Raw genomic sequence first — 24,776 nt, 5'->3', positions numbered from 1 at the left:
GGTAAGCGGGCCTCTCACTGCTGTGGCCTCTCCTGCTGCGGAGCACAGGCTCTGGACGCGCAGGCTCAGCGGCCATGGCTCATGGGCCCAGCCGCTCCGCGGCATGTGGGATCTTCCCGGACCAGGGCACGAACCCGTGTCCCCTGCATCGGCAGGTGGACTCTCAACCACTGCGCCACCAGGGAAGCCCTGTCCTCCCTCTCTTAAAGGATGGTATGAGAATTAAATAAGACAACTGCTGGAGATAAAAATAACAGCCAACATATATTTCGTGCTTGCTTATTCAGTGTCAGCTTTCAAATGTGCTTAATGGGGATTATTTTGTTTCATCCTCACCCAAATCCTATGAGGTATTCCTTTTATCTTCATTTTACAGAAGAGGAACCTGAGGCTTAGAGAAGTTGTCATCTATCCAGGGTCACACACAATTCAGGTCCATATTTGTTTGAGCCCAGAGCCAGCACTCTTAACCCTGACAGCATCGTGCACGGGGCCTGCTGTGTAGCCGTGGCTTGGCCAGGGCTAATTCCCTTCTCCAAGTCACAGAGCATAAGAAGCTTGTGGCCCGTCTGCCCCCTCTTCTGTTGTGAACCTGTCCTTCCCACTGAAACCTGACATCTTGGAAGCATGCCCTGTCCTCGGGAGGCATCGTGGTAAATGTAGCAGAGAGATGGTAGGTTTGTTCTTACTGTGTGATCTTGGGTAATCACGTCCCCTCCCTGGGCCCCAGGTTCTACTGGTTTGATGAGCACTGAGGTCTCTCCCAGCTCAAAACAGCCCTCAGGACCGTAGGAGGACACCACCGGGTTGTGGGGTGTATGAATCATGACGGAAGATCCTGCCCCCAGGCTGTGGCCATAACCCCACTCTCCTCAATAATACAGTCTATCCTGTTTTGACAATTGCTGGCCTTTCCCCTCCCACACCTCTAGAGCTTGAATTTCTGGCTGCTGGATTTGAGGGGGAGGGTGGAGGAAGCAACATATCTAGTGATTTTCTAAGCACTTCTCTAGGGGTGAGACCAAGAGAAATAAAAGGAAGGCTTGAGAGCCCTTCCCACCCGTAGTCACTGCCTGGGACAACATCACTGCAGGAAATGGACTTCCCTTGTGGGCTCACGGGGGAGATATGCCCAGCCCTCTGGAAGCCCTGCAGAAGGGCTTGGGCACTGCTTGTAAAAGCTCATCTGCCCAACAGCCCCTTTCCGAGTCCCCACCACACGTCCTGCCAAAAGAGCCCCTGGGATCCCCTTATTTGCCAACCCTAAAACTGTCTCACTTTAGTCCCAAGTTCTAAACTGGGATTTTTCCCCCTCCTTGTGAAATGGAGGTGATACGGAGGTTGATTAAGTTGAGCTAGCCAATGGCTTGGGTTGTTCTCCTCACTGAGTCATTCACTTACTCATCATTCATTCATTCAACTTTTATGTCCTAGATTATTTGCAAGGGATTCAAAGAGGAAACTAGTCAATTCCTGGCAAACTTAAATTGGGTAATTAGTCATTTGAGGAGACTTACTAAAGAGACTTTTCAAAGGTGGATAGAGTGTAGAAAAACAAGGCAGTAGTGTAGTACCCTGGAGCTAGTAATATCAAGATGATGTTATCAACCCTGGGCTGAAGGGGTAACCGGAGAGAACATTCCCAGAATCCAAAGAGAGAGTCACGTGGAGAGGGCCACCTGGCAGGAACTGTGTGTGACCTTAGGTTGAAGGACTTATCTTGCTGGTGGGGTGAAAACCTTGACCTCCTTCACTTCTCTCCACTGGCTGAACTCTGTTGATGTAGTTGGTATGAGTCAGCCTCTTGGGGTTCACAGCAGGGCAGAGAAGAGCAGAGTGGGGATCTGGAAGGACAAACAGATTTCTAGCTCAGAAGTCCCGCACAGCCTCCGTCCTCAAGGAGCTTGCATACCAGAAGGGGAGACAGGAGTGCAAATTACAGTGTGATAAATGCTTTCACAAAGACATGAGCAAAGGACAGGAGGAGCTCAGCGGTCAGGAAATGAAATCTGCCGGGGAGGGTGTTAATGTGTGTGAAGTTGGGGGGAGGTGGTTGGTTCCTGGGAAGGGGTTTGCAGACAAACTGATTCTCAAATGATGATCAGGCTTCTTGGAGGAAGTAGTATCTTGAACTGAGACCTGAAATATCAATAAGAATGGACCAGGAGAAGAAAAAAAAGGAAAAAGAGTCCAGGCAGAGTGAAAAACGTGTATAAAAGCTGGAGGCTGAAGGAGAGTATAGACCTCTTTGAGAAATTGTAAGTAATGTAATATGATAATGTAATGTGATAAAGTAAAGTAACATAATAGTATCAAGGGGGATGGGTGAGAGATGAAGCTGAATAGAAAAGCGCTCACAGCATGAAGAATTCTTTTGCCAGACTAACAAATTTGGAATTTTGTCTAAGGCCAGTGGTAAGTTCCTAAAAGGTCTTAATCAGTGGAGTGATATCATTGTATTTATGTTTCCGAAAAATTGCTCTGGTTGAAGAGGAGAGAGTGGATTAAAGGCAGGGAGATTGGAAAGAAGGCTGCTTTCAGTAATCTAAGTGAGAGATGACAGTGGCCTAAAGTGAACTGGTAGAAGAGGCAATGAAAAGAAGTATTAAGAAGGTAAAACTTGAGGGAGAGTTTAGTCCTGGGGAGATGGTGATACAGTTCACTGAGATAAGGATCTTTAGAGAAGGAAGAATGTGTGTGTGTGTGTGTGTGTGTGTGTGTGTGTGTGTGTGTGTGTGTGTTGGGGAAGATAGTGTGTCATGATGGAGGAGATAGAAGGAATTAATAAATAATCCAGTTTGGGGCATATTGAGGTGATGGCACTGGCAGAATGGCCAAACAGAGCTTGGTACTGAGACTGGAAGGAAGGAGGCAAGGCACAACCATTAAAATAATGACACAACCATTAAGAATAGGATACGACAGGGCTTCCCTGGTGGCGCAGTGGTTGAGAGTCCGCCTGCCAATGCAGGGGACGCGGGTTTGTGCCCCAGTCCGGGAGGATCCCATATGCCACGGAGCAGCTGGGCCCATGAGCCATGGCCGCTGATCCTGCGCGTCCAGAGCCTGTGCTCTGCAGCAGGAGAGGCCACAGCAGTGAGAGGCCCGCGTACCAAAAAAAAAAAAAAAAAAGAAAGAATAGGATACGACAAAAACAGGTTAGAACCTACTAGGCCCAAGATGGCAGAAGACTCTACTTCTAGTAGAGCTTGAGCCTCATTATACGCACGTTATAATACATTAGCGTGCTAAATGACATATCCACCAGCGCCATGACAGTTCCAAGGCCAACCATAAAAGGCCAAAAGGTGAGTGGTGCCCCGATTCCTGGAAATCCCCGCCCCTTCTCCAAGATAATTAGAATATTCCTCCCACTCATTAGCCTATGAAATTACTAAACCCATAAAAACTAACCACCCCACATCTCCACTGCTCTCACATTCCCAGATGACCCCATGCCCTGGGGCTGCGGCTCCAGCCTTCTGCTCCCACCTTCTGCAACGGCCCACACCCTGTCTATGGAGTGTGTATCTCACTAAATAAACCTGCTTTCACTTTACTATGGCTCGCTCTTGAATTATTTCCTGCTGGAAGCCAAGGACCCTCACTTAGCAGCCCATCCCAGGGACTCACTCGAGACCCAGGGACATGACCATCCTCTTGTGCCCCATTTTTTTTTCTGCAACAGTGTTTTAAATGAGTTGTTCAGAAGAGGTCTTGGTGGAAGCTATGGATCTGAGAACCATCAGGATGCAGAAGATGCCTGCAGCAATGGAGTACATGAGATCACCATGGAAAGAGCTTAGGGTTAGGAGAAAGAACAGCAGCAAACACTGACTTTTTAGAGGATGATAGAGGTAGAAGAATTCACAAAGGAGATGAAGAAGGAGTGGGCTGAGAAGAAGGAGACCTAGGAGAGAGTGGAGTCATAGAAGCCAAAGAATATTGAGTTCTAAGAGGAGGCAAGAGAAGTAAACACGTTGAACATTACTGAGAGGTCCTGGGCACAGGAGTTAGTTAACAGCGTGATTATTCTTTCTCCTTCTGTGTCTTTTAATCAGATAGATAAGAAATATTTCCTGAGCATCTACAGTATGGTTGTTATGGGCTGAATTGTGTCCCCCCAAAACGATATGTTAGACCCCTAACCCCTAGTACCAGAATATGACTGTAGTTGGAGATAGGGACTTTATGGGAGTAACTAAGGTAAAATGAGGTCGTATATGTGGGTTCTAATCCAACAGGACTGATGTCCTTATAAGAAGAGGAGATTAAGACTCAGACAGGCACAGAGAGAAGACCATGTGAAGACAAGGAGAAGATGGCCATCTGCAAGCCAAAGAGAGAGGCCTCCAGAAGAAACCAGCCCTTCCTACGCCTTCACCTCCAACATCTAACCTCCAGAGCTGTAAGAAAATAGATTTCTGTTGTTTAAGCCACCCAGTCTGTAGCAGCTCTAGCAAATTAATACAGTGCTTTACGTGGGGATTTGAAAAAGCAAACACCATGGGCTAAGTCTCTCAGAGAACTTAGAAGTCTTTTAGGAAGGGAAGAAGCACAGAGATTGGCAACTGGCCCTTCTAGCCAGTATGACTCAGATTTGGGTCATCAGGCTGGTAATAAACCCTTTTGGAGGTTAGAGAAGCAAGCCCTTGCTCTGGGTGGGGGACATCTGGGGGACGTTTAAAGGAGGAGGTGGGGGACTTCCCTGGTGGTCCAGTGGTTAAGGCTCCACACTCCCAACACAGGGGGCATGGGATGGATCCCTGGTCAGGGAAACTAAGATCCCACATGCCACACAGCACGGCCAAAAAAAAAGAAATAATAAAGGAGTAGGTGCGATTGAGCTCAGCCTCGAAGCATGTACAGGATTGGGGTTGGCAGGGCAAAAGGGAAGGCAAGCCCCCGTCGGGGGACAAGGCTAGCAAAGGGGCGGAGAGGAGAAAGTGGGAGGTGTTGAGGGAGATAGTCTGTAGTGCAGGCTGGCCGAAGATGTGGCTCCTCCAGTAGAACTGTGGAAGATGGGGCTATCCACAGACACTGACAGCCACAGGTCCTCCCAAGATCTCTTCTTTCATCCATGCTAATAGAAGCTTTAGCTGAGCACTTGGCTCTCTGGCCAGACATGTCCTTTGCTGTTAGGTGTGGTCATGTGACTGGGTTCTGGTCAATAAAATGTGAGCGGAAGGAGTGATGCGGCCAACCTCCCAATTGTAAACTTGTCTAAAATAAGAAGTGCACCCTCCCCTTTCACGCTTCTTTCCTCATCCCTGGTTGGAAGTGGACATGTGCTGCTGGGCACTGGAACAGCTGTCTTAAACCATGAGATGTTGAAGAGGGCAGGAACGAGATAGACAGAGCCTGGACGCAGACAACACGTGGCTGCTGTATCAGGCCTGGACAGATCTCGCTTAGACTGTAATTGGAGAGAGAAGCTCCTATGTTGTTTAATCTACTGTTGTTTGTACCTTACAATAACAGACAAATGGCTAACTGATACATGCAGGGTGGGGCTAAATGTTGGTGACCTCTGGTTTGGACTGTATACAATGATACTGCTAAAGTCTTTTGGATGAGAGAATGGAGTTTAGGGAAAGAAACAAATATTTGCTGAGTGCTTATCGTGTACTAGGCATTGTGTTAGGTTTACGTATATGTTATGTGTTAGAAGTATTTAATTCTCACGGTGGCTCAGTAAGGAAGCTATTATCAGCCCTGTATTAATGTCAGGGAAACTAAAGGTTCAAATAAGTTACGTCTCTTCATATGCTTCTCCATCCATCGCATCATCAAGGGAATCTAGTTAGTAGGTAACAGAGTCAGGATTTGGATCTAGGTCAGTGTTTCTTAACTGGGGGCAATTCTGTCCCCCAGAAGACGCTTGGCAATGCCTGGAGAAATTTTTTTTTTTTTTTTTGGGTTCGCGGGCCTCTCACTGTTGTGTCCTCTCCCGTTGCGGAGCACAGGCTCTGGACGCGCAGGCTCAGTGGCCATGGCTCACGGGCCCAGCCACCCCGCGGCATGTGGGGTCCTCCCGGACCGGGGCACGAACCCACGTCCCCTGCATCGGCAGGCGGACTCCCAACCGCTGCGCCACCAGGGAAGCCCCTGGAGAAATTTTTGGTTGTAGCAAGTTGGAGGTGGGGAGATAGGGCTGTGCTACGGGGTAATAGGAATGCACTAAATGTTCAACAATGCACAAGACAGCCCCCCACAGTAAAGAATGATGGGGTCCCAAACGTCAATAGCGCTGAGACTGACAACCCCTGAGGTCTGTTCTACAAACATCCCATGTTCTTTACATTACACCAAATTGGGTGGTGAAAGTTGAAGAGGGGGTTATGAAAAAAATGAGATGGTAGGATAAGAAAGTCATGAAAAAATTAGTTTAGGAAGGTAAGCCTAGAGGGGTGGAAAGATGAGCTGGAGATGGGAGAAACTGAAGCTAAGAGACTAATGGAAACCACTGACAAGGTCCAGGTGAGAGGCAGGAAGGACCTGGAGGGTTGGGCAGCGGGGCCGATAAAGTGAAGAGAATTTAAGTGTCCGTGGCGAGAACTTGCTGACTGAGAGCATATAGCGGATGGGAGAGGCAGCGAGAAGTAAAGACAGGCTAGTCCATGAGGATTCCATCTCTCCTCTCCTCTCCACGCCCCACCCCGTCCCCTCCCCCCTCCCTCCCCTTCCTCCTCCTCTTCCCATCTTTCCTTTCCCATCCCTCCCTGTTCCCTCTTTTCCCTGCAGCCCCTCCCCCATCCGCCTCTGGTACTCTCATTCTTTCTTACTATCCCCTTTCTGTAAAGGTCTGCTCTGTTTCTCCCTGACCCCCAGTTCTAGGCTGTGGGTCTCAGCTTCCACCCCCATCAAGTACAACTCGGAAAAATCTGTGTTTCCTCAGCTTTATCCCCCGTGACAAGAGCCAGCAACAGTGACAGACTCTGACGTGTCTTTTCCATCTCGCTTCCTTCTCCATTTCCTGTTTGCAGGGTGGATTGAAAAGTTTGACCAGTGTCTAGGATTGTTATAAAGACAGACCCATGGCTCCCGGAATAGCCCTAAGGGAATTTCTGACAGGTCAGAGGAGGAAGGAAATCCTCTCACTTCTGCTGTTTTTTCTGGAGTGTTTTCCAAAGGACGCTAGCCCGTTGACAAGGTATCCCAAGGGCATTGGGGAGTGGCCTCCTCCCTTTCCTAGGCCCCAGCCTGGCCCGGCAGCCTGCAGCCTGCTTCAGGGCCGGGGAACCAGGATTGCCAGGCAGGCCCTGAGCCCTGCTGGCAGAAGTGTTAGTGTTTGGTCTCCATCTCTGCATCCCTGGCCCTCCTTTCCCCGAGACCCGTTTTGAGGTCACTGGTGTCTCATGCCTTTGGAAACATTTGGTCAATAAGAGGGCTCTAGTGATAAACTGATTGCTTTCATGGTTTACAGCTAAAGTCAGCGACTGCCTGGCTCTGCCCGGGATCAACGACCTCGACAGAGGGGTCAGCACTGGTTCCCCAGCCCCTCTTCCCATCATGCTTCCCGGATGTGCTATATCCATATCACCACTTCTCTCAGGTAAGCCTGCCTGTGTTCCTCGCCTCTAGGCCCCCTCTGCTCATTTACTCTCTTTCCAGGTCCTTAATTTCCTCTTCTCCTCACTCCCACCCCACAGCTTACCATCTGCCATGGGAGCCAGGTCTTGGGGAACAGGAAAGCAAATCCCGAATCTTTGGCCTTTGGCTCCAATCCCCTTTCTGTGCTGTTTCCCCTCCCTCTTTCAGGTATCTGCCTCCTCATACGCTTCTCCATCCACCGCATCGCCACCTGTTTGGAGGAAAGAATTGGGTACCAGTCCTCTGTACCGTCGGTGGCCTCACGGCATGATGTTTTGGAAAATGCCTGCACTCTGGAGTTTAATTGCTTGGGTTGGAATCCAGGCTCTATTCCTTACATGCAGCTCTGGGTATATTAGCAAACGTTTATGCACCAGTTTCCTTAGTCCATAAATCGGGGCTTACAATAGTATAGAACTTGCGGAGTTGTAAGGATTACATGAATAATACATGTAAACACTTTGGATAGTGCCTGGCACTTGAGAAGTTCTAGAAAAATTAGGTGTTGTTATCTGTATAAATATGAATTGAAGTACCATAGCTCAACAAGAGTTCTTCTGTGTGTAGGAAAGGCCGCCTTCCAGCCATGACAAGCTGAATCACGAGCCACGATGGGGTGACCAGGCTATGGGGGAGGGCAGATCAGTGTCTGCTGCCATCAGAGTGGCCAAGCCAACATTGGTGATGCCCAGGAAAGGCTGAGCCAAATCCCCAAATCAGCACCGTCGGCTTGAGACGTGGGGACTGCCATAGAGAAGCGGAGCTGAGGTAGGGAATGAAAAGTGGGTTCTGCACGGGCAGGGATGACGTCATTCCAGTACTCACTGGAGCGTCAGGCCAGCAGTGGGCTGGGGAACAGAGAGTGTGTGCCACTGCAGGGGGAGGGATGGCCAAAATGGAAAACATGTATGCTTCCCTAGGAAGCTGCTGGAGACAGGCAGGCAGGAGGCACTGCATAAGGAGGACTCATGTGCCAAAAAAGACCTTTTTTTTCTGTTATTTCTTAAAAAAATTTTTTTTTTAATTTCTATACAATTTTTAAAGGTTGCGTTCCATTTACAGTTATTACAAAATATTGGCTATATTCCCTGTGCTGCACAATACATCCTTGAGCCTATCCTACACCTAATAGTTTGTACCTCCCATAGTCCCACCCCTATACTGCAATCCCCTGCCAACCACTAATTTGTTCTCTATACTTGTGAGCCTGCTTCTTTTTTGTTATATTCACTAGTTGTTGTATCTTTTAGATTCCACATATAAGTAATATCATACAGTATTTGTCTTTCTCTGTTTACATTATTTCACTTAGCATCATGTTCTCTAAGTCCATCCATGTTGCTGCAAATGGCAAAATTTCATTCTTTTCTATGGCTGAGTAATATTCCATTGTGTATGTACACCACATCTGTTTATTCATTCATCTGTTGATGGACACTTAAGTTGCTTCTATATCTTGGCAAGTGTAGATAATGCTGCTATGAAATTGCAGTGCATGTATCTTTTCAAATTAGTGTTTCTCATGTTTTGTTTTGTTTTTTAAGTTATACCCAGGAGTGAAATTGCCGGGTCATCTGGTAGTTCTATTTTTAGGTTTTTGAGGAGCCTCCATACTGTAATAAAGACCATTTTAATTGTCACAACTGCCTCCCCTCCATTTCCTGCGCCCTTTCTCCCTTGTTCAGGTCCTCAATGCCATTCATGGGCTCTCCTTTCCCCTCCCAGGGGAGACCCCTTGGAAGAGCCCTGAGAGCAGCCATAGCTGAGGGTGAATGATAAGGTCTTCTATGTGTCTTCTAAGTTTTCTCTATGGGAGGACTGGAAGGCCTTGACTTTTATTAAAGAAAGAATATTGTCACCCAGCAAGAGGGCAGATGTTGGAGGTCTAGGCTTCTTCCTACTGCTTCCCAAGTGACGAGCAGCATGTGGCACGCACGGCCCCCGGAAGGCAGGGCTTGGGGGCACCATCCATCCTGGAGCACCGCTCACATCTGACCTCCGGCATCACCCCTCGGACCCTGGCCAGTCAGGGACTCTGTCTCAGGATCCCTTCCTCCCTGTTCTTGGTTCTCTTTTTGTGAAGGACTGGGGGTTGGCGGGAGGTGCCTGTGGGAAGTCGGAGGAATCAGATTGAAATGCAGGACTGAGAGAGGCCGTTGCTCGGGACAGGAGGAGGAAGTTAGAGCAGAGGTGAGAGCAGGGCCTTAAGCTTTCACCTCCCCTCCCCTCCTGTCCTGCCTGGCAGAGGATGATCCGGGAGCCGGGCAAGGAGCTGTGATGTGCCGACAGATCCAGCTTTCCACTGGTTCATTAGGAAGAGAAATGACGGCGGCAGAGCTGCCAAGAACAAACTCTTTCGCACTGTTTCTTTGTGACACCTTCCACAGCATTTCCAAGCTCATGGAGGGGTCAGGGGTATCTGATGCTGGGAGCATCAGGAAAACCAGGTGACCTCAAGCTGAACAGTCAGGGTGTGCGCCCAGCGGGGTGGCAATGCCTCATGTCCTGATACGGTCCTTGTGACCATCCTGGGCTCAGGAAGGAACGTACCTTCAGACTCCTAAAGAACACAGTGGCATGGCTGGGTGTGGTTACCGCCCTGGTGACTCAGCAGGAAGAGAGTTCCAGGCAGTGCTTACTCGCTTTTGCAGGGATCCCGCCTCAGGAAAATCCGGGGCCAGAGTATAGTGGTTGAGTCTGTTTGCTTTTTCCACAGTCTTCAGCAGCAGCCCTGCCCACCTCCCCCATTCATCAATATAATGGTTGTGTTTTTCCATCTTAAGAAAAATACAGTGCAAAAGCATCTTTGAGCCAAGTCCCCTAGCCCCAGGGGTGATTTCAAAATAGTGCCAGACATGAATCCTTTTATAGCAGGATGTCAGGGAGGTCCAGGGATCCAGGGGAAGGAGGCTCAAGGCGGTGCCATTTACCATCTGAAAGGGAAACACTATTTTGAGGGAGGTGGTATTCACGTTTTTTTTCTTTATTGTCAAAAACACCTAATATTAAATGTACCATCTTAGCCATTTTTAAAGTACAGTCCAGTAGTGTTAAGTATATTTACAATGTTGTGCAACAGATCTCTGGAACAGTTTCATCTTGTGAACCTGAAACTCTATACCCACTAAACACGAATTCCCCCCTCCTGCCTCTTCCCAGCCCCTGGTAACACCTTTCTAGTTTCTACGTCTATGATTTGGATGACTTTAGATACTCCATAAGTGCGGAATCATACAGCATTTGTCCTCTTGTGACTGGCTGATTTCACTTGGCATGATGTCCTCGAGGTTCAAAGCACATTGATGTTTTAAGGACCCATATTTAGGCACGTGTGTTGGCTGCATGTCAGCCCTGCCCAGCCTCCACCTCAAACTTAAGCCCTGTTGTACAGGAGTTCTGGAAATTACTCTTGCCCGAATATCAAAGAAATCCCATTCCTCCTTCCCAAATCCCTACTATGGTTCCTTCCCCAGTATGAGTTCCAGGAGACTCTTGGAATGTGCGAATCTCTGCTTTGGCTAATTTTTTGTTCAAGGCCTCATTTATTTAATGAGGCCACTGGTGTGGTAGTGTGTGTGTGTGTGTGTGTGTGTGTGTGTGTGTGTTTTCCTTTCTAGCTCATTCCCAACTATTTCCTTGCATACACCACATACTATCTAAAGGGAACTTCTTGCTATTTTTTTTTTCAAACACACCCGACATGTTCCCCACTTCTTGCCTCTGCTCATGCAGTGTCCTCTACGTGGGGGATCATTTTCTCTTTTCTCATTGTGTCCAACTCCTATCCATATGCTAAGTCCTGCTCAAATGGCACCTCCTCCCTCAAGGTCCCCAACTATTTCCTTGTTCAGAAATGATCTCTCTTTCCTCTGACACCCTAAAACACTTTCTTTTAAAACTTTAGTATGACACTTATTATTGTATCATCATCATCATGACTTGGTAGTATTTACTGAGAATCTATTTGTGTCATGACAGTATTCTGAGCCTTACAGTCTCATCTGCTTTTCTATCTTGTTGAATAGTTATTTATGCATGTCTTTGTCCTTTCTAGGTTATAATAATTAAGCAAATGGGATTTGGCATCAAACTTGGATCCTAATTCTGTTATTGGCTGTAGGACTTTGGGCAATTTACTCTCTCTAACCTTCAGTTTTCTTGGTAAAACCCAGATAATAGTAGTTCATATCAGGTTGTTGTACGGCATGAAATAATAATAATAGCTAGCATTTACTGAATGCTTATTATGTGCTCCCTGTTCTCTAAGCACCTTTTCTGTATTATCTTACTTAATAATTTAAATCCTTTATAACAACCCGATTTAGTAAGTTTACAGAAGAAGAATCTAAGATAAAGAAGGTTTAAGCCAGTAACTGGAAGAGCCAGAATAAAAAGTTTGACTTTAGAATCCTTACTCTTTTCTTTATTACTTTTATTTTTTACTGAAGTAGAGTTGATTTACAACATTGTGTTAGTTTCAAATATATAGCAAAGTGATTCAAAGATATATAAATATATATGTGTGTGTGTTATATATATATACACATTCTTTTTCAGATTCTTTTCCATTATAGGCTATTATAAGATTAGAATCCTTGGGCTTCCCTGGTGGCGCAGTGGTTGAGAGTCCGCCTGCCGATGCAGGTTCGTGCCCCGGTCCGGGAAGATCCCACATGCCGTGGAGCGGCTGGGCCCATGAGCCATGGCCGCTGAGCCTGTGCGTCCGGAGCCTGTGCTCCACAACGGGAGAGGCCACAGCAGTGAGAGGCCCACGTACCGCAAAAAAAAAAAAAAGATTAGAATCCTTACTCTTAATCCTTACCAACAACTGCCCCCCTAGGGTGGATAATGTCCAGCACAGGCTCGATAATATCTGTGTAATACTTAGCCTAGCACTGGCGGGTGGCAGCTGTTATTCTTATCCTCATTCTCATTACTGAGGGCTGGGGTCTGTCCTGTGCATCTTTGTGTCCCCACAGCACTTCATAGTAGTAATAACTAGTATTTGTTAAGCATTTTCCATGAATTTGCATTTTCCAGAAATTGTGGGAAGTCTCTAGCCCTAGCACAATTAACGAATGAGTGATGGAATAAATGGATAAATGAAAATAGGGGGCAAAAACTCTTGAACAACAGGCAAAGGCTGTCTGATAAGAGGGGTCATCCCTGCCGGGTTGTTAGCAAGTCAAGAAGACATGGCAGCCAAGGAGAGGCCTCCCAGGGATCTGACTTATGTCTGATATTCATCAGTGTTTTCATTAATGACTCAAAAGATGGAGTGCAGAGTACACTAATCAAATTGGAGAAGCCTGGGAGGCAGGATAGAAGCTGAGCACTTAGGAGGCAAGCACATGCTTGCAGACAGTACTTGACAAATTAGAGAAATAAAGAGAGTCAATAAACAGAGCTCCAGGAGCTGCAGACTTCAAGTGGCTCCGAGGGAGCGGCTACCTCTAATGGATCTGCCCGGAGAAGCCTTTGGCTCACTTTTCTTTGGGCTTCACCTGGCTTGATTGCGTATTTGGGGACAAGTCTGAATGCAGTTCTCTTCATGGGGGATTTGGGCTTGGAGGCCTCATGGACAAAGTCCCCTCTCCAGAGACTGTCCCCATACTCCTTCCTGGGCTCTCCCCTCCTCACCCTAGCCCTCTGCCTAGTTGGGTCTGATGGAGGGAAGGAAACAGCTCACCTGCTCCCCCCAGAGACCTGAGACTTGGTAAAAACATGAATTACCCCATGATGTCTCCTCCCTACCCACAATACGGTGCTGCTCTTTTCTACTTGCTACACATTCTTATCATGAACTAACTTCTTTTCTCATTTGAGGCTGCCCTGGAGGTTATTGTGACCTCAGTTTTCCTTGGGACAATGTACTGGGTGTGAAAGGAGGGACAAGGAGAATGTGACCTGGTAGAGAATGCCCTACAGCTGCCCTGCCAGCCTCTGGGAGAAGACACAGCCCGAGTGGTTTGGCAGTTATGGAAATGCATGGGCTTTGAAGGTCCAGCTTCATTCTTCTGGGGCTGTGTGGAATTTGGTACGTTACTTAACTTCTCTGAGTCACGCCCCTTTGGTTACAAATAATTGAAAGCCACTTGGTTTATCTTAATCAGAATGGAGTACCTAATTGAAAGAGTCTCAGAAAATCTGGGAGCCAGTGGAAGAGTCACCATGGACCATGGCGTGGCCTCTTTCTTCCTCCTCTTTCTTCCCTGGAGTTGCAAAGTTCTCTGTGCACCTGATTTTCAGTGCATCTGATTCTTTCTTCTTTCTCACTTAGCCTTCATGGTACACATGACCACAGGCTGATGTTCCAGTCCCCCCTTCATGAAGGGCCTTACAGTAATGTCTCTATATCCACATCTACATTTCTGGGAAAAAAAATTGAACCTGCTGCTCTGGTGTCAAGTTTCCACTGTGGCCTGAGGAGTGTGGGACATGCTTGGTACCAGCATGCCAGCAATGACCCACCTTTGTGGGTAGATGGCAGGTCCTCAAAGAAGAGAAGGAAGTGGAAAATCATTCAGTTGGGTGTTCAATGCAGTCTTTAAGCTTTGGTTTTCTCATATGAGAATGGGAATGATATTACCTACCTCATGAGGATGAAATGAAATACTGTTCGTAAAGTGCTTATCATTGTGCCTGACATAGTAAGTGCTGCCCCTTGAACAACTGCTCTTATTCAAGTTGAGGTTCACTGGACTTGGCAGGAGGATCTCTGAGGCTGGTTGGGCCTGGGTAGGAAAGGAGGGTCAGGCTGAAGGGATGGGATATGGGAATATGGGGAACGTGTCTTTTTTTCTTTTTTAAAAAATAAATTTATTTATTTATTTATTTTTGGCTGCATTGGGTCTTCGTTGCTACGCGCAGGCTTTCTCTAGTTGCGGTGAGCAGGGGCTACTCTTTGTTGCCGTGCTCAGGCTTCTCATTGTGGTGGCTTCTCTTGTTGCGGAGCACGGACTCTAGGCGCGCGGGCTTCAGTAGCTGTGGCTTGCGGGATCTAAAGCGCAGGCTCAGTAGTTGTGGCGCACGGGCTTAGTTGCTCCGCGGTATGTGGGATCTTCTCGGAGCAGGGTTCAAACACGTGTCCCCTGCATTGGCAGGCGGATTCTTAACCACTGCGCCATCAGGGAAGTCCCTGGGGAGCATGTCTTTATTCATCGCCTACAGGGGGAGACAGAGTTGTAAACAGTTGGCGATGGGGATGCTCAAATGTTGCTACTTCAGGGGGCCTGACTCCTCATTCCCAGCTGGGGGGCAGGTCAGTGCTACCATGTCATGGGCACCAAAACCACACTTTCCTTCATTCAACCACAGAATGTTTGGGGAGTGACCTGGAAAAGAGCTAGTTTAGTCTAGGAACAGACAGGTTGAATTTTTTTGTCATCTCTAGCTATTCAGTGAAGTTGATCATCTAGTTATCGATCTCCATGTTTCTGTCCCCCATTAGACACAAGTTCTTCAAGGGCAGAGACCATGTGTCAGGCTCGCTTTTGCATCCTTGATGATAAGCATACAATAGTGGGGGTAATCCACTGGCCTTTCAACAATTAACTGATGTTAATTAAATACCTGCTGTGTGCTGGATATCATTCTGGTTGCTGGAGATGCAGCAGTGAACCCTCATGGTGTTTGTATTCTAGTGGGAGAGGAAGACAACAAATAAAATAAATAAGTAAAATACGTAATGTGTCACTGACAGGTGTGAAGGAGAAGAAATAAAATGGGAAAGAGATACGTGAAATGTCACCTGGCTGGGATGAGTGTTAACATTTTAAATGGGGCTAGTCAGGGAGAACCTCACTAAGGAGGTGTCTTTTTTTTTTTTTTTAGCGGTACACGGGCCTCTCACTGTCGTGGCCTCTCCCGTTGCGGAGCACAGCCTCCAGACACGCAGGCTCAGTGGCCATGGCTCACGGGCCCAGCCGCTCTGTGGCATGTGGGATCCTCCCGGACCCGGGCACGAACCCGCGTCCCCCGCATCGGCAGGCAGACTCCCAACCACTGTGCCGCCAGGGAAGCCCCCAAGAAGGTGTCTTTTGATTAAAGACCTTGAAAGAAGTGATAGAGCTAGTCATGTTATTGGGGTGAGAGTGGCATATGGGGGTGGGTAGAGAATTCCAGATAAGGGAAACAGCTAGTGTAAAGGCTCTGAAGTGGGCACTAAGAAGGAGTCACAGGGAGATCAGTGGTGCTGGAAAAGATGGAGAGCAGTAGGTGATGAAGTCAGAGACTATAGATCCAGATCCTGTTGGATCCTACCATTCATAGTAAGTGGTACGTAGTTCAGCTTTTACTCTGAGTGAGAGGGAAGCCATGGAAGGTTTTGCGCAGAGGAGTTACATGACTGGAATCAAGTTTTACAGAATCACTTTGTAATAGACTGGGGGAGTCAAGCACAGGAGTACTGGGTCCCGCTGGTGTTGTTAAGGGGGCTAGAGATCATGTCTCAGACCAGAGCGGTACTAGTAGGAGTGGAAAGAGGTGGTCAGATTCTAGATATATTTTGAAAGCAGAAGGGATGGGATTTGCTCAGCTTAACTATGGCTGTGTTTTGCTAGCAGTGACGTAAATTCCAATTCCAGGCCCTCACGTATAACTTGGCACATGGTCCTTCCTGCCAGCCAATCCTTCCCATGCATGTCTCTGTCAAACATGCTCAGGGGTCACCCCCTTTCCATGGCGACCCAAGGTGTAGAGAACTGCTAAGATCTCTAAGGTCACAGCCATGGCTCCTGTGCTTGGGAAACTCTGAAGCCAAGACCCCCACGAGGAGGCATGAAGGATTTTTATTATGGTGGCATCTCTCTGTCAGTTCAGGGACCTGACGGTGAAGCCCCAAAGTCACTTCTTCCTTCCTTTCTTAGTGTTAAGGTACACATTGAGGGGTTCCAGGAGGGAGTTCCCACCCCAGGAAACACGTTGCCAATCTAGAAGTACATGGAAGGTCCAGGGCCACTAAGAAGTACGGAGCTCGGGCTCCAAGAGAAATGGATTTGAGTCCCAGCCCTGTCACCATGGGCCTCCGTCTGTTTATAAAGGGTTCAATCAAATGAGCTCCGTTTAAGTTCTAAAGGCCTGTGAAGTTTATGCAATAAAAACATTTTGTTAACTGAGATATTTACTTCTCTGGCCATGACTTCTTCAGAGTCCTCATTCTTTTACGGTTAGCCTCCTACAAATCAGTATAGCTAGGTGAATTACAGTTTTCCAAAATGGCCTGATGACAGAGAGGATGCCTTCAAGCTAGATTACCAGGCTAAGGCTTGGAGAGCTCAGCATCCTCCTGTCAATGGGCCTCGCTTGGAAGCCTGAGTGGAAGATGCTCATCTTTGAGGCAAGAAGGAATAAGTCAGGAGAAAGGAGGGATGAGAGAAGGTGATGCCAGCAGGGTTTAGTTTTCTTGTTGCCAGGTGTCTTTATTCTCATTTCTTGTGAGTTGTCTTTCAGAAAGCAAATGAAATTTTTCTGTCAGCTCCAGGGCTATAGGCATGACAAGGCATGAAGATGTGAAGAAGCGGCCCATCGTTTCTTGGGTGTCACCAGGTCACCCTTCTCTAACTGGTTCTGTTTGGGGTCATCAGCCTGGTAGGAGGGGCTGTAGAGAAAGAATTTGAGCTCTCCTAGCTTTGGACAGGGGGGAGTCTTTGTTTTGTGGCAACACAGAGCCTGCCAGCTGTCTTGGAGCCAGCCTGGGAGCTATTCCTTCAAGCCAATGATGGGAAAGCCCAAATTCTCCCTCTGATCTTTCTGAACTGGTCACCATCACCCTTAAGACTATGTTTCCTAAATGACGCTTGAACGAGTGACACTGGTTTGCTGGTGACTCTCTATGGGGTTATCGGAGGAGGAGTCACATGCCATATAGTTGGTTTTTCCCGACTGACACTCAGTGACCAAAGTGGTCAGAATTAGAAGTTTTTGCTTTGAGGTGGAAAAGCTGTAATGCTTAGGCAACAGTGACGTGGGTGAGGGCTTCCCTGGTGGCGCAGTGGTTAAGAATCCGCCTGCCAATGCAGGGGACACGGGTTTGAGCCCTGGTCCAGGAAGATCCCACATGCCACGGAGCAACTAAGCCCGTGCGCCACAACTACTGAGCCTGCACTCTAGAGCCCACGAGCCACAACTACCGAGCCCGCGTGCTACAACTACTGAAGCCTGTGCACCTAGAGCCCGCGTGCTACAACTACTGAAGCCCGCATGCCTAGAGCCCGTGCTCCGCAACAAGAGAAGCCACCACAATGAGAAGCCTGTGCACCGCAACGAAGTGTAGCCCCCGCTCGCCGCAACTAGAGAAAGCCCGCGTGCGGCAACAAAGACCCAGTGCAGCCAAAAATAATAAAATAAAAAAACCCAAAAAACAGTGACGTGGGTGAAATTCAACATGAGAGCAGTAGAGGCTGAGGGAAGGCTGCATTTCCATTAGGGCAAATTTAGGGCCTAGGTCTTCCCTTGCCTTTAGCTTTGTGCAGAAATAGGTGATGCAGAAGTAGTTCTAGCTATTCAACTGCTTTTTCTTGCCCTTGATATTTATTGTGAACTCTTCTCCCTGGCTATTAAAGGTCGGTGGATTACCCACACTATTGTATGGCTATCATCAAGGATGCAAAAGCAAGCATGACGCATGGTCTCTGCCCTTGAAGAACTTGTGTCTAATGGGGGACAGAAACATGAAGACTGATAATTAGATGATCAACTTCACTGAATAGCCAGAGATAACTTAAAAAAAATTTAACCTGGCTGTTCCTAGAATAAGCTAGTTCTTTTCCAGGTCGCTGCCCAAACATTCTGTGGATGAGAACCTTTCTTTTGTTTTTCTAGCAAGATGTTCTACTGGTTAACATCTCTTATCCCACACTTGACAATATAAAAGCTCAGAATTTTCCTTCTAAATGTCTGTGCTAACACATTCATCTTGCTCTTTGTTCTTATAAGTAGACCCTTACCAGCCAAGTGTCCCTGGTTCTCAACCCAAGAGACAATGGGGAGATGTTTCAGCAGATGATAAGAAATTGACGGTTTGTCTGGACCCTTGTTCCTTGGCCTGTACATATGATCCCAGTGCGTCCCCAGGTCCCCATTCCTCACACTTCTATCTTCCATTTTAGTCTAGTCTAATACACTTCTATTCATTGGTACACAGGCATCAACTAATGGTAGAGCCCTCCTGCTGCCTGAAATTTAACCTAAAGCTGCTTTCGCTGCTGTCTTCTTGCTTGCTGCTCTCTTAGAGGAGTGGTCACAGGTCCTCATAACAGACAAGCCAAGGTGTTGGAGAGTGAGGGCCAGAGAAATGAAAGAATGGGTGGAGCTGCCAGATCATGCACTGGGTTGACAGGTAGCCTCCCTGGCAAAGTTCTAGGTTCTGGTCCCTAGTCCTGACAAGGCTCCAAAGGTCAGAGGCCAGACTCCTAATGATTATGTCACTCTTCTAGAAGGAGAAACTGTGGAGGCCTGAATAACCAAATGAGCTAGTGGGAAGGTAAAGTAGGCAATTCTAACCTGTTCCATCATAACAAGTACCTTTGGTTGAATGTCAGAGATTTCCTCTTGTTTAAGTGGTACCTGGTGGAATTATTATTTTTACTTTTAGAATACTAAATTAAAGGAAAAATCAACTATGTGGCCAAGAGAAGGGGGAAAACACTATCTATTAAGCATATTTTGTCCAACTCTCTTAGAGTTGGATAAAGGCTCAGGAGGGGAGGCCAGATTTTTTGCAGGGAGATACTTCTCTGGTCCCAGTGGACCTAAACGTATCCATTTCCTCTTCAGTGTTTTGTCAACATTTATTGAGTAACTATGATATGCAAGCATATGTCCTCCTGCCTGGAATGCCCTTTCTTCTCCCACTTCCCTTTCCAGCCTGGGCCTAATCAACAGCCATATATCCTTCTGACCTAAGCGCCCCAGAACTTTTCTCCCTTGATTAAGTGATAAGGCTTAAAAGACAAACTGCCTCAAAAAACTCATGCATGTGGAGACACTGAGAAATCTTTTCAGATCTTTCTCTAAAAGCCACCTTTGATGTAGAAAGAAAGGAGAGTAGAGAACAAAGGAAGGCAGAGGCTCCTGAAGTGAGAGGGACGAGGGGGCTGAAAGGTGGTCCCATGGAGGCCAGCAGGGAGGGTCAGGAAGAGGAGGCTGGGGGTCTCAGACATCAATCTGGCCAACTTCTCTAGTGTTGAAGAGGCTCAAAGGTTAACCCAGACTTTGATCCCGGACATTCAGGACCTAATGTAATTTTGTTCCAGGCTAACGAGAGATGAAAGCAGCCAGATTGGGTTAGGACCAGATACAATTAGGCTGAGAAGAGGCAGTAAGAGTCCTTGACATCCCAGGGAGAATGGATTGCTCACGCTCCCAGGACAACTTCCCACATTACAGTGGCCAAGAATGTGGGCTTTGGAGTCAGATGGTCTGGGATCCCATCTCGGTATTTCCACTTATTAATTGCCCAACCTTGGGCAGTTTATTTAACCCTTCTGGTTCTCAAGTTTCTTGTCAGTAAAATGATTGTTCTAATAATAACTGTCTCATAAAATGATGTTTACAAACTTGATAGGACCGTAAAACACAGTTCTGGCACATAGAAGTCAACTGACGTTTCCTATTATAGAAGCAAGTTATTTCAGAGGGAGGAAAATAGGGAAATAAAGTAAATTGGAGAGTATGGATTATAGGGTATGGATTAGGGTGACTGTGCAAAGAAGAACTTAGAGGTTAGCAGAAGGGGTTGGAAGTAGAGGTGGCCTGTGGGGTTCAGATCCTGATTCCCAAGATGTTTGGAGCGCTGGAATACCCAAAATTCTCAGTGAGACTTAAGCATACAGTAGTTTATTTATAAACAATATGTAGCTAGATAAAGATATGGTCAGAGGAGTATCTGGATGCAGGGTTAGGAATAGCTGACTCTGCAGGCTGGCTGTCTCTGCTCAGGAGTCAGGCTACTCTCTTCTCTCTCTCCTCAGAGCGTGGCCCATCACCAGCTGCGGAGCATCTCCCGGGTCTTGTTAGAAAGGCAGAATCTTGGGCCTCCTTCCAGACCTACTGAATCCTAATCTGCATTTTTTTTAATTGAGGTATAGTTGATTTACCATTTTACTTTAAGTTCAGCTGTACAACATAGTGATTCAATATTTTTATAGATAATACTTCATTTAAAATTATTACAAAATAATGGCTATATTTCCCTGTCCTGTACAATATATCCTTGTTGCTTATTTATTTTATACACAGCAGTTTGTGTCTCTTAATCCCCTACCCCTATCTTGCTCCTCCCCCAACCTTCTCCCCACTGGTAATCACTAGTTTGTCTTTTTCTATCTGTGAGTCTGTTTCTGTTTTGTTATATACATTCATTTGTTTTATTTTTTAGATTCCACATATAAGTGATAATGTAGAGTATTTGTCTGAATTATTTCACTAAGCATAATGCTCTTTAGGCCCATCCATGTCGTTCCAAATGGCAGAATTTCATTCTTTTTGTGGCTGAGTAATATTCCGTTGTGTATATATACCACATCTTCTTTATCCATTCATCTGTCGATGGACACTTAGGTTGCTTCCATATCTTGGCTATTGTAAATAATGCTGCTATGAACATATGCATGTATCTTTTCAAATTAGTGTTTTCATTTTCTTTGGATGTATACCCAGGAGTAGGATTGCTGGATCATATGGTACTTCTATTTTTAATTTTTTGAGGAACCTCCATACTGTTTTCCACAGCAGCTGCACCAACTTACAATCCCACCAACAGTGTACTAGAGTTTCCTTTTCTCTACATCCTCACCAGCATTTGTTATTTGTAGACTTCTTGATAATAGCCATTTTGACAAGTGTGAGTTGATATCTCATTGTGGTTTTGCTTTGCATTTCTCTGATGATTAGCGATGCTGAGCATCTTTTCATATGCCTGTTGGCTACCTGGATATCTTCTTTGGAAAAATGTCTATTCAGGTCTTCTGCCCATTTAAAAAATTGTGTTCTTTCTTGTTTTCTTTTTCCAATATTGAGTTGTATGAGCAGTTTATAAATTTTGGATATTAACCCCTTATCAGTCATATCATTTGCAGATATTTTCTCCCATTCAGTAATCTGCATTTTAACTAGATCTCCAAGGTGATTCTTGGGCACATCAAAGTTTGAGAAGGACTGCTGTTTACCCATCTAGGTCCCAGGTTCTCCATAGGGGATGTGTGAACTGCTACGATTTTTAAACTCTAAGCCAGGATATAATGCCAGCAGGTATGCTAAGAACTGGATTACATTCTATAATGAAATTAACTTTATACTTTAGTGAGCTCATCTTTGAATAAAGTCTTTGTATATAGACCAGTAGCAAGAGGGAACCACATCACCAATACGCCTTTGCCATATCAAACATTCTTGGCCTTGGCCTATATTCAGAGTTTAACATCAGCAATATTCAGTATGAGTTTTTTTTTTTAATCACCAGACATAATTCTTCTATTAGTGGATTCACTAGACATTCCCTAATGCATACCTTCTATTAATAGTCTTATTCAAAATTCACCTATTGCCACCTGCCAGGGGATGCAGGAAATCAATTTAATCAACCTCCAGCTGTCCTAAAGAGAGACTTTGAGGTCTCTGTGCAGTGAATCCCAGAAAGACTGAAGACCAGGCTAGCAGTGCTCTTGCTGTGCATGAGTGCTTTGTGCCTCAGTTTCTCAACTGCAAGGTGAGCAACATGATTGACAAAGAGAGTTTTAGCTTCTCTCAGCTCCCTTTCCTCTTCTGTTTTACCGTTCCTTTTTCTGGATCTCAGAACATGCTTCAGCTAAGACCTTGGGTTCTTTTAACTAGAAACTGGTGCAAACCCGGGCAGGTGTAAGATTAGATCCAGGCTAGGAAAGTGGGACTTAGTGGCTTAAAAGGTAGCTGTAGTTACAAGGAGCAGAAGGAGAATAGAGGAAGTGAAATAATTTAATTCTACTACAAGTTCAATGACGGCTCTGATGGTACCTAAGAGGCCTAAGTAACCTCATGCTCAAAGGTTTCATAGTTCAGTCCACTGGGGATGAGGTGTCAGTACCTTGCTTATGCTGAATTATGTTCCTCCGACCAGAGACTGAACCTGGCCCACAGCAGTGAAAGCCTGGAATCCTAACCTCTAGGCCAGTAGGGAACTCCCCTGGTATACCTTTTTTTTTTTTTTTTTTTTTGCAGTACGCAGGCCTCTCACTGTTGTGGCCTCTCCCGTTGCGGAGCACAGGCTCCAGATGCGCAGGCCCAGCGGCCATGGCTCACGGGCCCAGCCGCTCCACGGCATGTGGGATCTTCCCGGACTGGGGCACGAACCCGTGTCCCCTGCATCGACAGGCAGACTCTCAACCACTGCGCCACCAGGGAAGCCCCTGGCATACCTTTTTAATCTCCTCATTTCCTCATCATAGAAGTTTCCATCAAATGTCAGTCTACCATGAACTTATAACCATACCTGATGGTCAAACACTCCATCCCTACTGTCTTTATGTCTATCTCTCCATCTTCTCTAAATCTCTGGGAAAAAAAAAAGCGTTTTCTCAACTTTGACCCATATGTATATTGATGCATGCAAATAAACGAAATAAATACATGGACCAGAAAGGACCAAATCTGTTTGGTGTCAGCTAGGATCTCCTACCACATATTTATAGACTATTAGAACCGTCAGAGACCTCAATAGCCCAGTGATCCCCAAATGTGACTCTGTGAACCACTATCAGAATTTTAGCTTCTAAAAAAATGGTTTCCAGGACCCCACATCTGTATTTTCTAAATGCTGCCTGGGTGCTTCTGATACCCAGACAGGATTCTGACTCACCTTCACCCACTTATAGTTGAGGATAAGGTAAATGAGGCCTGCCACACGTTCAAGGTACCAAAGCCAATGATGGCAGATGGAGGTTCAGGTTTCCTTCGTCATAGGTCATGCACTTATCTACATTTCTAAGTTCACATGTGTGTCAAAGAAACAGAAACCCCTATGATGCTGAATCAAAAGTAATCAAAAAGTAAAAGTTTAAAGAACATCTTGATAAGGTGGGCTTTACTTTACCAGAATTGTCCCCTGGCTGAAAGATGAAAAGAACCAACAAGTCTCAAACATCCTTTCCCGCAGCTCCACCTTCCAGCCTGCACTCAGCAGGTACCCAAAGCCTCACTGATTTGAAGCTGGGGAGAGACTAAGAGCGCTCCATGGTTTTAACAATTTCAGTGGATTCTAAATCCAGGAAAGTAATTTTTCTTATAAGCTGCCAGACTCCATTTGGGACTTATCAATACAAATAAAACCAAACATAAAACCAGACCAAACAATAACCTTAGTTCAGGACTTCTGAGATGATCTTGGAAACTTTCGTGGCCCTCTAACTATGGATGAGTGAGGGGTCCTCGGTTCTCCATACCCCCCGCCCCAAGCTCTTTTCCTCCCTCCAGCTCAGCACTCATTTCTATGCATGTGAGTCTCTGCAGCCCTTCCTCTGCAGCCCTGCCCTCTCCCCAGCAGGATGCCATGTCACCACTGCCCTCCTTCCATGAATCCAGGCAGAACTCAGTCTTCTCCATCAACATGGAGCCTCTCCCCATGCCCCCTTTTTGGTAGCACTTCCACAATGCTTCTCATCTCCTAAGTTTTCAAATTAGGGGAGATTTCTAGTCATGTACTGCTGGACTCCATCTTTGTTTTTGTTTCCTGTTGGGTGAAGGACAAGAAAGAATTATTATCAAATCTGTAGATGGCACCAAGTTGGAGAAATTAGCAGATATGGGTGATGGGATCAAGATGAAAGTGCTCACAACAAGCTGTAAGGGAAGACTGAAATCAATATGATTAAATGTAATAGGAATAAAATTGTGCATTGAGATAAAAATACAATGTGACAATACTGTATTATTCCATTTACATGAACTTTAAAAGCAATTTTTATTTTTGCAAGACCAATCTATGGGGCTAGAAATTGGAATAGTGGTTACTTCTAGGGTTTCTGGGAGGAGATTAACTGGAAAGGGGCATGAGAGAACTTTCTAGGGTGACAGCAATGTTCTATATTATGACTGTTGTGTTGGTTGCAGGGGAATATTCATTATTAGGACTTATCAGTTTGCATACTTGGTAAGACTTGAGATCTGTGCATTTTATAAGTTCCAGTCCAATATAAGATGGTGGATTTCAA

This window comes from Mesoplodon mirus (assembly GCF_964341445.2).
Source record: "Mesoplodon mirus genome assembly, chromosome: 4".
NCBI classification, from domain to species: domain Eukaryota; kingdom Metazoa; phylum Chordata; class Mammalia; order Artiodactyla; family Ziphiidae; genus Mesoplodon; species Mesoplodon mirus.
The sequence above is the reverse complement of the archived record's forward strand: the minus strand, read 5'-3'. Positions refer to the sequence as shown.